A 14,237-nucleotide genomic window follows, 5' to 3' on the forward strand; every position below is an offset into this window, starting at 1 on the left:
AGAGCGAGCAGAGCCAGGAGCAAGCGAGAGCTGGCCGGGCCGGAGCGAGCGGGGCCAGGGCCGGAGCGAGCGGGGCCAGGAGCGTGCGGGAGCGACCCGGGCCGGAGCGAGCGGGGCGGAAGCAAGCTGGGCCAGAGCGAGCGGGGCCGGAGCGAGCGGGGCCTGAGCTAGAAAGGGGGGCCTAGCTGGGCCAGAGCGAGCGGGGCCAGAAAGAGAAAGGGGCCAAAAAAAAAAAAAAATACAGATACAAACTACAATGTGGCTGAATTTGAAAACACTGTATTAGAAAAAAATAAAAGGGGCCAGAAGTGTAGCCTAGTGATAGAGTGCTTACCTAGCGTCCACAAAGATCCAGGTTTGATACCTTGGTACCAAATACATAGAAGCCGAAAGTGGTACTGTGGCTCAAGTAGTAGAGCTCTAGCCTTAAGAAAGCCCAAGGACAGTGCTTAGGCCCTGAGTTCAAGCCCCAGGACTGGCAAAAGTCACAAAAAGAGTCACAAAAGACTACATCTTGTCCTGTTCTATATATAAGAAATCCACAGAACAGGCAGATCCAGAGAGGACAAAAATCTTCTGTCGTGACTGAGGAGAAAAATAGGGAGTGATCATATAAACTGTTTCTTGTTAGTCATACAGTGTTCTAAATCTCATAATCAGACGATTGCCTGACTTTTTGTTTCTTTGTCTTTATGCAGCTCTAATTTTAAAAATAAGTTAAAATTCCAAAAGTCGGGGTTATGAGTACCATGCTTCTTGGTGTCACCCCTTTCATTATCCCCCCTCTCCCATCCCTACCTCATAATTTTCTATCTTGAGGGAGAGAATTGACTGCTATGTGAATTCCAACTCAGTAAAACACTCATCCTTGGGGCTAATACTTGTATATATTCTCAATCTAACACCATAGACCATGAGGAGCTCCTCCCCAATCCCAGGAGGGGTGAGAGGCTTTTCTCAGAGGCAATTGGTCTAGTTAACTTCCTCTGAACACCTAATGTTGAAAGGAAGATGGGTGAACGAGAACCAGACTCCAGAGTAATTAACAATAGCTAGCAGTTGGTTCTGCGCACCGATGTGACCGTCAGCTACTACAGAAAAATCCCCACAATATTTCACTTTGTATTATTTGAGTTTGTATACATCATATAAATGTACCTGTACTATATCACAGCTTCCCCAAATGAATTTGTGGCTCTTCTAAACCCTAGTTTACAAAATGAGAAAACAAAAAGTTTTACAAGTGATTATGTAAATTTATCCAGCCACAGGCCACCTGCACATGTGTTCAATCTGTCAACGCTACCTCCCTTAAGGACCAAGGCTGCAGCCAGAGATGCAGGTAGAGGCCCAGAAGAGTAGAACCCTAACACCCCTAACGCTGGGAGGAGCCTGGCACCCATTGGCTCAGGGAGCTCGAGTTGCTGGTTCTGTGAACATGGCAGTGATGCGGAGATGTGCACCAGCTAAGGACTTGGTGATCACAAACACTCGGTCTTTGAGTTCTGGGAGATGAGCTAGATTCAGGCTAAGGTGTAGAGGAAGAAGAATTGGACAAAGATGGGGTGGCTGGGGACAGCGATTGACAGGAGCGTGTGTGGGCGCACGTTGAGAAGAACTCTTGTTACCTGCCAGCCACATGCAGAGGTAGAGCATCCGCCGACCAGGAGTTACATGCCTGTCATCTGGGTATGAAGGGAAGTCTAACACAGGCGGATCGTGCCCGGGTACCTGCCTGCACACAAAAGTCACCCAGCAGATTGTTCTTAATGTACTCGTCTCTTTCATTCCCTTTGGTTAATCTCGTATTGTTACTGTATCTGACTTTGTTACCTGGCATATGCTACATATGTTTATTTATTTGAATAGGAAAGGGAATGGGGGAAAACAAGATGACTGGGAGGGGTGGGAGGAGGAAAATGGGGCCAAAAACATGAGAAGGGGTATCAGTGTGTGAGAAATAATGTACCTACTATCTGGTGAATATAACTGTAACCCCTCTATACATACAAGAAAAAAAATTGGAATATACTTGCTAAAGTGAAAATAAAAAGTAACCAGCAGAGTCAGATACCGCTGGATCACACCCGAAATCCTAGCTACTCCAGCAGGTTAAGATGGCGAGCGTCACAGTTCAGAGCCAGACTCTTCGCACCAATGAGCCAGCAAAAGACCAGAAGTAGTGCTAATAGCTCAGGTGGTAGAGTGCCAGCCTTGAGTAAGAAAGGTAAGGGATAGTGGCCAGGCCCTGAGTAGAGTTCAAGCCCAGTACTGTCATGCTTATGTACACACATGCACACATGATTTCCCACGGTCATTGATCAGCTGAGACCACCAACCTTGCTGGCTGAATTGTGGGTTTTTTTGTTTTGTTTTATTATTTTTTTGGTCAATCCTGGGGCTTCAACTCAGGGCCTGATGAACTTTTTTTTTTTGTTAGTCATGGGACTTGAACTCTGGGCCTGGGCGCTGTCCCTGAGCTCTTTAGCTCAAGGGTAACACCCTACCCCTTGAGCCACAGACTTTTTAGTGCCCAGGCTGGCTTTGAACCGTGATCCTCAGATCTCAGCCTCCTGAGTAGCTGGGATTGTAGGTGTGTGAACCACCAGGCCAGGCTTCCAGAAAGTTGTGTGTCGGTTTGTTTTTTTTGTTTTTGTCGGTCATGGGGCTTGATCTCTGGACCTGGGTGCTGTCCCTGAGCTCTGCAGTTCAGGGCAGGCACTGTACCACTTGAGCCACAGGGTACTTCTTCTTCCAGGAAGTTTTAACATTGATGATTGCTTTTTTGGATGCTTGATGCCATGTTGGCCCTGACGCACACTCCCAATGCCTTCTGGAGCTTTAGAACTTTGTCTCTGCTCTGAAATTTTAGCAGAAGTTACATCATCAACCTATTTCAGACATTCTGTAGCCCCTTTACATGTCCGTGGCTTACAAATATGGAGACATTTCTTGAACTATATTTTTCTCCTGGCCAGATTCTCTAGAACTCTTGGAACTCTTTCCTATGTGGACATTAGGAGACCTGGGACTGAGACTCTAATTTTCTAATTTTATTCCCATTCCGATTAATGGTGAAAAAGCAGTTTAAGCCCATGACTGACCCCACCAATCCTATTTTCTTTTTCTTTTCATTTCTTTGTTTTTGTCAATTCTGTGGCTTGAACTCAGGGTCTGGACACTGTCCTTGAACTTTCGCAAGGTTAGTAGCACTCTACCCCCTTGAGCAGAGCACCACTTGCAGCTTTTTCTGTGTATGTGGTTCTAGGGAATCAAACCTCGGTCTTCATGCATGCCAGGCAAGCACTACCACTAGGCTGTGCTCCTGACCCCTTTATATCCTCCTGTCTTGCTTCCAGAGGGCTCTGTCCATTGCACATGTCACATCTACCTATATATAATGCACAACATCCTCTGGTCAGTTAATTTCTCTAACTTCCCAGATTTGATTCCATTGACTTTCCTAGTCTCTAGTGTCACTTGTTTTGTTTTGCCTGTTCTGGGGCTTGAACTCGGGGCCTGAGCACTGTCTTTGTACTTTCTCAAAGCCAGCCCTCTACCACTTGAGCCCCAGCACCAGTTCTGGCCTTTTCTGTATATGTGGTTTGGAGGAATTGAACCCAGGGCTCCATGCATGGTATGCAAGCACTCTTACCACTAGGCTACACTCCTGGCTCTGTTGTCACTTGTTTTATGTCATGAAAAATCAAGGTGGGTTTCGGGAAGAAGCAGAGATGACTGATGGATTTAGTAAGAAGTCTGTTGTCACCAGGAACCGTTGGTTCACACCTATAATCCTAGCTACTCAGGAGGCTGAGATCTGGGCATTGCCGGAAAGTCTTTAAGACTTTCTGACTTTTTACTGATTAATGGGAGTTAATGTGGTTCAAATGATAGTGCTAGCATCGAGCATAAAAGCTTAGGGACAGAGCCTAAGCCCTGAGTTCAAGTCCCAAGATCATCAACACACACACACACACACACACATACACTAAAGTCTTCCCTGTGTCATCTTTCTGAGCCATTCTTTTCTCATTCAGTTGTCCAGTCTATCCTCATATGGCAAGGACATCCAACAGTAGATAACTCTCCAAGCTGGTTTGAGAATAAAATGAGATCATGTTTACAAAGCATTATCTATAATTCTGATCATCTATGCTCAAAATAGAATCGATATTGTTGTCAGTTGCCAGATGTTTTGTAAAAAGAAATTGGCAGGCCATGCAGTAAAAAAAAAAAAAAAACATTCAGGTTATCAGGAGGCAGAAGTGATTGTGCCACCACATCCAGCATATTCTTGACTACATTCTCACCGAATCCCAGCGACTCAGGATGTGGACTGAGGCTCATGGTTCATGGACAAGCCAGGGGAAATGTTTTACCCATTTCTGGAAGTGCATCTTTCATTTTGGCTACATGAGAAACGTAAATAGAATCATGGTCCAGGCTGAGATCATATATAATGTGTGTATGTAGGTATACGTGTAGTAATATAATACATATACACAAATATACACACATGTCTATCCATGTATATGTGTATACATATGTGTGCATATGGTAAATATGATATATATGGCATACATGTATAGACATATATGTGCATATGTATGTATATGATAAATACGGGATACATATACATGTGAATATAGATATGTATGCATAAATATGTGTGTATATATAGACATACATATGCCCTGCGCAGCCAGACCATTACATGATAAATGTGTATGACATGATATGATAGCCACAGCCTGGGTTATTTTAGATACAGTTCTTCCTGGAAGCAGATAATTTATAAAATCACAAAGAAACCCTAAAGATCACGGGAAATGGGGTGATGCTAATGCGGTAGCCCGTTATTCCTGGACGTTGGAATTGTTTTATTTTCTGGACAGATCACTTGTTGGAACATTACAGCTGAGTGACGAGTGATATAAGGTGAGGACAGGAAGCATGAAGCTTGATTATGCCAGAAAATGCTGCTGGGTAGTATCACAAGAGTGTATTTGCATCCAGGCTGGAAAAGAAATTTGAATCGACGCCAGGAACACCTGACCCTGTGGCTGACCACAGGCGGCCATGAGCCGGATGTGGTTCAGGACTCTCGGGCTTGGAGGGCTTGGAGAACACACACATCTCCTCCCAAGAGCCGAGTTTAGAAGGGACCTTCATCCAAGGGGAAGGAATAGAGAATGCTTATGAATTGATAAACTGTGTAGAAGAGAGATAGGTGGAGAGACAAGAGGTAGGCACACTGACAGAGGCAGAAAGACAAAGAGCTGCGACAGCAGGGACAGACAGACAAAAGAACAGACAGATCGACAGTGAGACATAGACACACAGTATTTTTTTTGTCAGTTGTGGGGCTTGAACTCTGGGCCTGGGCGCTGTTAGCGTTCTATCACTTGAACCATAGTGCCACTTCTGACATGCAATAGTTTTTTTTTTTTGTAGGTGAAACGTCCTTGTCTTTTATTTTTACCTATTTTTATTAGTAAATATTAATACATGTGATAGTATACAAATGATGTCACTGTAATATATCACAATATCCACAGGACACACAGTATTTCTAAGAAGTCGTTTCTCAGAGGAAATTAGTTTGTGTATTGATGCCAAGGTTAGAGGGAAAAAATTGTGATGGAAATTTCTAGGTGATGGAAAGCATTTGGCAGGAGCATTTTGCAGGCTCAGACAAGAGGTCAGGAATGCTGGAAAGCAGCTGCTTTCTCATGAAAACTGTCAACTCTACAACTTCTAGATCCTAGCACAAAGCTTTCGTGTTGCAAAATTGTTTCAAAGTAAAGGATAATCAAAAAAGTTGCTTGAAGTCATATGATTAATCTTCACATGATCTTTGTATATAAAAAAGATCTAGAGGGGTTGGGAGTTTGGCCTAGTGGTAGAGTGCTTGCCTAGCATGCACAAAGACCCAGGTTCGATTCCTCGGTACTACATATAGAAAAAGCCAGAAATGGTGCTGTGGCTCAAGTGGCTGAATGCTAGCCTTGAGGAAAAAGCCCAAGGACCATGCCCAGGCCCTGAGTTCAAGCCCTAGGACTGGCAAAAAAAATATCTAGAAAAATCTTGTGGCTCAAACACTGTGCCAAGTTCCTACAAGAATGCCACTCTAATGGCTTTCACACACAGGGGAATCATTAGGGCCTCAAAGCCATTCTGCTGGGTGTCAGTGGCTCATGCCTATAATCCTAGCTACTCAGGAGGCTGAGATTTGATGGTCACAGTTCAAAGCCAGCCTGAACAGAAAAACCTGTGATTCTTAAAATAACCAGCCAAAAGAGCTAGAAGTGGAGCTGTGATTCAAGTGGTGGTGTAGAACATCAACTGTGAGAGAAAAACAAAAACAAAACTGTTCAGGGAGTGTCCAGGCCCTGGTTCAAGCCCCAGTACCAACACACACACACACACACAATGGAGGTATGGACTCAAGACCCTGGCAAAAGAATCCTTGTACACTTTTTTCTATCAGTGGTTCAAGATGAACTTTTTGAGAAGTCTGAGAAGCCAAAAGTAAGAAGTTCTCAGAATCCCTTATCAGAGAAGCAGATATTTGAGAAATTTTTAAAGCCGAGCATAGATGCCTATGGTGCAAGGGAGAGGCCCAAACTTAAGAACAGCCCATTCCGAACGTTTCTAGTGGTCCTTACAGCACAATTGAGTGATTGTTTGACTCGATGGTGATCTGACCTTGTATGTACAGAGATTGGGGCTCAGCATAGCAATCTTCTGTTTCAATATTCAACCAATAACAATGTGGCTACTCCTTGATAGGAGCCGGGCTGGCTGGGGATGACACTGGGAAAAAGTCAGGTACTTTCTTGCGAGTGCCCCCACACTGTTCCGCCGTGCCAGCCTGCAGAGGTGAATCCCAAGATTTCGCACCAGGCTCAAGGGTAGCGATGGCGGTGAAGTGTGTGTGACGGAGGGCAGAGGGGGGCAGCACCCCACTCCCTGATTAGCTGGCATTGAGACCCTGCACTGTCACAGGGAGGCAGCAGTGGCTTGGAGGGCTTAGACCGCAAGCCATATCCAACCATATCCAGTTGTGAAAGCACAGCTGATTGTAGTCAGGACAAGAATAAAACTGAGAAGCGGCATTATACCTTTGTATTCATCAGACCTGAGGCGCCTCTTGTGAAAGGTCTTCTTAGGTAGCCATTGGGGAGGGGGTCGTCTCAGGTCTGTGACACGCTGTGGAGGGAATGTCCCAAGAAGGATGTTGGTCATATCCAGAGCCAGGAAGCAGCTGGAAAGTGGATGGGGCCCCACTGTCTCTTCTGGGAGCATGGTCCCAATAGCATAAGGGGTTCCCACTAGACCCCACCTTTCGGTGGCCCACCACACAGGCCAGGCTCTCTAGACATGGACCTTTGGGGCTACCCAAGGCCATCCCCAAACCATAGCTATCTGTTGTTGGAGAGACAGTTTCGCTGTGTGGCCCAAACTGGTCTCAAATTTGTGATCCTCCTATCTTGGCCTCCTGTGGGCATGCACATGCCTGGCTCCCCACGGCTTTCTTGATGAAAAAGCTGCTGCCATGAGGAGTGGGGGAAGAGCTGTCCCCAGTCACAAAGCCCTGAAAAGGTCAGCACAACAGCACTTCAAATCCCACGTGCAATTCTGAAATGTAATGGTTATCTACCTTAGTGAGTTCAGGATGAACCCACAAATGGGCTCAGGAAGAGTGGGGTACTTTTTTAAGAGGCAGAGAGCAGACTGAAGCCAGTCGACAGGAAATGTGACTTCCATACCTGGTTGCTGCCCCAGAGCTTGTGTGCTCAAGACTCCTTACCACCTGAGCCACACCTCTACTGCTTGATAATGGTCTCACCGTCTTTACTGCCCAGGGTAGCTGTGGACCGGGATCCTTGGATCTCAGCCTTCTGAGTAGTTGGGATTATAGCCATGAGCCACTGGGGCCTGGCAGCTCTGAGTTCTTAGCCATTCCTCTTCCAGCTCCTCCTCCATTGTTGGCCTTTTACTCCAACCCCTTCCCCATCACATAGTTCATCAGGATATGTAGTGAATAGAACCTTCCAGATGATCGTCCAATCAAATTCTCCCCCAGAAAGTCCAATAACTTTCCCAATGCCTTAAAAACCCAGACCTAAACATGCTTCATTTCTTCTCCTTGGTGTCCAACTATGAAACCTGGGCCTTCCTCTTTTAGGTCCTTGGGGAAACTTGGCAGTCATTTTCCAATGTGACCCAAACAATCTGTTTCCAATGTCATTTCTGGTCAGCTTTGCCAGGCCGGATGTCAGTTGGTTGCAAGTGGTATGGCAAGTTTTGAAACCTCCTCCTAAAGGAGGGTCTTGTGGGAAATTGTGGGTGCCTCGAAGAGGGTGTGTGGAAGTTGGGCAGCAAGTAGAGACATCCTTGGAGAAGGAATGAGATTTAGATCAGCAGTCTCGCCCTCCTACAAGGTGTCATTATGTTTTGTGAAGCTTGATGGTGGCATTGCTGGTCTGCGTTGTCCTCCAGTATCAGACATGGACCATGAGCCACAAGTGGCCCTCTTGCTTTTACCCTGGGGCCTCCTGGTCTGGCCTATGTGCCACCCGCTATGCTTTCTGCTGCCGCCCAGTGGATATCCTGAGGAAGGTCAGGTAGGAAGTTGAATCCTAAAACCAGTTAATAAATCCAACACCAAATTCTTGGCTGTTCTAGGAATTCAAGAAGCCCCTTCCTCAGGGTTCAGCACTGGTGTTGATAAAGTAATACTTGTACTTTGAGATGTTTGACGTAGATCTTCTCCTAATCCATGATCAAGGAGCATGCTTTTAAAAGAGCTAAACTGAACTTGGGAGTCTGAGATCTGAGGGTCACAGTTCAAATCCAGGCCAGGCACTAAAGAACGTGAGACTATCTCCAATTTATCACTACAAAACAGGAAGTGGGGCTGTGGCTCAAGGTAGCGTGGTAACTTTGAGCTGAAGAGCTCAGGGGCAATGCCCAGGCCCAGAGTTCAAGCCCCAGGACCCACAAAAAAATAAGTTCATCTCCCTGCCAGACCAGTGGCTCATGTCTGTAATCACAACTGGTCGGGAGGATGAGAATGGAAGGATTGCACTTCACCTGACCCCATTCTCAACCATAGCTAGGTACAGTGGTGTGGGACCAGCTGTCATTTCAAGCCTCATGGGTGGCTGAGGTTGGAGGATTGTGGTGACAAGCTGGCCTAGGCAGAAAAGTCAGACTTCTCTCTCCACAAGGGGAAACTGGACATGGTAGTGTATGCCTGTGGTCCTAAAAATAACGAGAATAAGCCAGGAGCTGGTGGCTCATGTCTGTGGCTGCAGCTACTCAAGAGACTTAAGATCTGAGGATCATGGCTGGAAGCAAGACTAGGCAGAAAAGTCCCTGAGAGATTCAGAAAATTCAGAAGTAGTGCTGTGGTTCAAGTGGTAGAGCGCTAGCCTTAAGCACAGAGACTCAGGCCCAGACCTAGACTAGCAAAAACAATTTTTAATTTTTTTTTTTTAATGAGAGGCTAGAGGTTGCTAAGTACGACACCCATGTGCTATGTCCCAGTAGGGCCAGAGGAGGCTGGTAGTGCTAGTGCCCTCTGCTGGCCATTTCTGGTGTTACACCAGGACTCACTTGGCTGTGGATAGCCCTGAGAAGCCTTAATCTATTCAGTCTTCAAGATTCCGCCAGAAGGAGGGTAGGGCAGGCCTGTCACCCTCAGAAATCTCCAGTCCTGCAGCCTTCACTATTTCATGGCTCTAGATCCTCCTGTCATCTCAGGACAAAGAGATCAACACATTCATCTTCCCTTCCAGGCCACCCATCTGCCTCTCCCATCGGTGTCATTACACTTGTGGTCTCAGCCACTGCACACCTACCTGCCATGGAAGAGACAGGAACAAGGCCTGACACTAGAGCTAGGGCATGGAGGAGGGGTGTCTTTGGAAGAGAACCTCCCAGAGGAAAACATGTGAGATCTGGAAGGTGACAGTTGAAAGACGGAGCAACAGATACTGTAGCCCAGAAGGACAATGGAAGAGAACAACCCCTCTTCCTGCCCCCCCACAAAAAAAAAAAGTTCCAGGGATCACTAATCCAGCCTTGAGATTATGAGAAGTACATGAGCAAGAGTGTTGGGAAGCCTGAAGCACTACATAAATGTCACCTCCACTCAATGCCTTGGGAGGCCTCATTTGATGCTTGTTGATTAATTGCTGCTGGTAAACTTCCTACAAAGCTTGCTTGTATAATTTGAGTGGCAACCAAGAAAACCCATGGTTTTGTAGCAGCCTCATCTTTTTTAGATTTTTAGAGTAATAACTCTCCTCTCTCTCCCTCTCTGTTGTCTGTGCTAGGGTTCAAATCCAGGGTCTTGTGCATACTAAGCACTTAGTTCTACCACTAAGCTACTACATCCCAACTTTCTCAAGTGTTATTGACATTATTAGAGGAAAAACGTTTGAGGACAGCGTTCCTGTGGGGTCAGCTCACTGACCCCCAAATCCAGAGACCTGGGTAGGCTGCCTTGGTGAGCTGCTCTAAGACGATGGGCACTGGGAGAGGCGGGGGGGGGGGAGCGGAGGAGTGAGCAGGGGCAGTGGCTTCTCAAAGCCCATGCACAGACCTCAGCACCCCGTCCAAATCCACCTGCAAAGCCACTTCTCACGCTCTATTATTTGGTCCTCACTTGAATGTCATCCTCAAAGCCAAGGAAAGGCTGCTCTGGGATGAGGGAGGAGAGAAGCGCTTCTGGGGGAAGCCTTAGACTCTTCCCCATTGTATAGGACAAATTTGGATACTCCAACTCAGCCAAGCCCTCACCCTATGTGGGTCCATCCTTCCATAGTGCAGTGTAGTCCCCTGTGCGCTGGGGGCCACAGCTTTCCCTTCCCCGCCTCCCAGTGCAGGGGTCAAGACACTAACTTCACTTAGCGAGTGAATGACTGTGAGAGCCTGCCCAAGGCGGGTCCCCTGTGCCCAAATTTCACCATGTCTCCCTGCAAATTATTTTTAATGCTTTTATTTTTGGTTGATTGACCAAAAATTTTGGTTGACTTGAACCCGTGGCCTGGGCACTGTCCCTGCCCTCTCTTGCACTCTACCACTTTGAACCACAGCACCACTTCCAGTCTCCTGCTGGTTAAATTGATGAGTCTCATGGACTCTGCTGCCTGGGATGGCTTCAAACTGGAACCCTCAGATCTCAGCCTTCTGCATAGCTAGGATTACAGGCGTGAGTCACTGGTGCTTGGCTTGCAATTTTTTTTCATAAAATCATTTTTGTATCTCTTTGTACAGAATTGTAACCTAATGGACATGTACATATGCAACATTTTGTGCATTGGACTATTATCCAATGAGGACAATAAGCATTTCCATCTCAAATATTAGCATTTCTATATTTAGGGAACCTTCAAATATTTCTTTAGTCATTTTGAAGTGTATAATTATTGTAGACCATTTGAGAAATATTATTATATAAAATGTGTATATTAGATTATATAACAATTGTATAAGATGCATATGCTATTTTATGCTAGATATCATATCATACTGTATAATTATAGAATATATAACCATACTATATAATTATAGAATATATAACATTTTATAACTAGCATAGTTATACAATTACGATTTTAGTTATGTAGCCTACATTATGTATTCATGTATGTTATTATATATACAGTAATTAGAACTCCATTTCCTTCTGTGTTTTGATACCTAACGGCAAAACTGCCCTGGCAGCCTTCCCTTCCACCCTTGTTTACTATCCAGAGACCACTGCCATTCTCTACCCCTACAACACTCAATGTTGTAGCTTCTACCTGTTACCTGTGAGAGTGTGTGCCGTCTGTCTTTCTATGCTTGGCTTACATCACGTAACTCACACACATTGCATTAGTTGCAGGGTTTGGTAAAGCTCCCAGCTTTTTGTTGCACATTCCTTGGCTTGCTCATGGCGACTCTTCCACTTGAACCATACATCCAGCCTTGTGCAAGTTTTTCTTTTCATTTTCTTTAACTATTTTCTTCCAGGGCTTAGAATGTCTCATCCGTGCCTCACTTGGCTTTTGAAGTTTCAGCGGGCAAATGTCTTAACTCTGATTTTGCTTTTATAGGTGGTGTGCCACTGTTACTTCCTCATTCTGTGTACTTGGTAGTATTATTGGCATTGGTTCTTTTTGATTTTGTTGTTGCATATGTTATTGAATTTTCTTCCCCGTAATGGTCATGAACTTGCTCAGCTTGTCTGAATGGCACTCTACCACTTGAGCCATGCCTCCAGCCTGGATTAGTCTTTTGTGCACCTGTGCTGGTCCTAGTGCTCAAACTCCAGGGCCTGGGCACTGACTCTGTGCTTTTTAGGTCAAGGCTAGCACTCTACTACGCCAGCCATGGCTCCACTTCCAGCTTCTTTTTATGATTAGAGACAGAAGTCATAGACTTTTCTGGCCCAGCTGGCTTCAAACTGCGATCCTCAGATTTCCACCTCCTAGAATTGCAGGCATGAGCCACTGACGCCCAGCATGTTGACTATTTCTCTCATGTTTCTTCTGTTCCTGCACTGGGGTTTGAACATCTTGGACCACATTATTTGATCATCCACAAGTTGTGAGTTGGAATGTTCGTGCTGGAGCATGTGGTGGGGTGGCACATGGTGGCAGTGCTGGGTGTGGGCTCATCACTGGACTGGGCATTCTGACTGGGTTGCCAGGCACTTACTGTTATTAAGGGTTGGTTTTCCAGTGCTTTCTTCTCTCCCCGACCTCGCCCCCTCCCTCCCCCCCCCCCCCCCCCCCCCCCGCCAATCCTGAGGCTTGAACTCTGGGCCTGGGTGCTGTCCCTGAACTCTTTTACTCAAGGCTAGTATTCTATCACATTGAGCCACAGTGCCACTTTTTTGAATAGTTTTATTGGAGGTGAGTCTCACAGGGACTTTTCTGCCAGGACTGGCTTTGAACCACGATTCTCAGATCTCAGCCTCCTGAGTAGCTAGGATTATAGGTGTGAGCCACTGGTGTCTGGCTTTCTTTATTATATAATTCATTGTGTTTGAGATGTCAAAAATACTGATTTTTTTTCAAGCTCAGAAATTTCTCCTGCCTGATTACTCATCTATTCATTCAAATTGTTGGCTTCTTTGTTCTTTTTCATGATGTCTTTGTTGAGTTTCTCATTCATACAGTGAATTATTTTAATTTCATTGAATGATCCATATTTTGTATTCCATTGGGTTTCTTAACATCGTTTTTGTGTGTATGTGCTAGTACTGGGGCTTGAACTCAGGGCCTAGGCACTGTCTCTCTGTTGGCACCCTACTGCTTCAGCCATAGCTTCACTTTCAGCTTTTGCTGGCTTAGAGATCAATCTCTTGGACTTCCTTGCCCAGGCTAGCTTCAAACCACAATCCTGAGGTCTCAGCATCTTGAGTTGCTAGGGTGACAGCCACTGGTTCCTGGCTAAATAGTTTTTAGTCTTCTTTTTCTGAGATGATTCTTTTACTTACAATTTGTAGAAAACTTCATTATAAATTTGTAAGTTAAAATTCATATGAGGGGCTGGGAATTTGACCTAGTGGTAGAGTGCTTGCCTAGCATGTACAAAGACCCAGGTTCAATTCCTCGGTACCACATACATAGAAAAAAAGCCAGAAGTGGTGCTGAGGCTCAAGTGGTAGAGCTCTAGCCTTGAGAAAAATCCAAGGACAGTGCTTAGGCCCTGAGTTGAAGCCCCAACTGGTAAAAAAAAAAGAATTCATATGAAACATGGAAATACTAAATTCCTTATAAATGAGCAGATTCTAAACTATAACTCTGCAACACATGACTAAAAGTAAAAAGTGTGTTCATAATAAGTGGAACAGTATTTAAATTATTGGACAGGCTACTGGAGTGTATATTCTGTTAACCCTTTTTCTGTATGCTTCCCTTTCTCTCTATGCTTCTGAGACTGGAAGAGACCCAGGCTTACAGTGCCTGAAAAATTCTCCATGTACCTTCATGTAGTTTAAAGATATAAAAGTCCCTGTTTTGGGGCCAGGAGTTTGGCCTAGTGGTAGGGTGCTTGCCTAGCATGCACGACGACCTGGGTTTGATTCCTTGGTACCACATACATGGAAAAAGCTGGAAAAATGATGCTGTGGCTCAAGGGCTTTCTCAAAGCTAGTGCTCTACACAAGTACATGACCCAGGCCCTGAGTACAAGCCCCAGGACTGGCACCAAAAACAAAACAAAAAAAA

Source organism: Megascapheus bottae, chromosome 25, assembly GCF_031878675.1.
Source record: "Megascapheus bottae isolate mThoBot1 chromosome 25, mThoBot2.hap1, whole genome shotgun sequence".
Classification (NCBI taxonomy): Eukaryota; Metazoa; Chordata; class Mammalia; order Rodentia; family Geomyidae; genus Megascapheus; species Megascapheus bottae.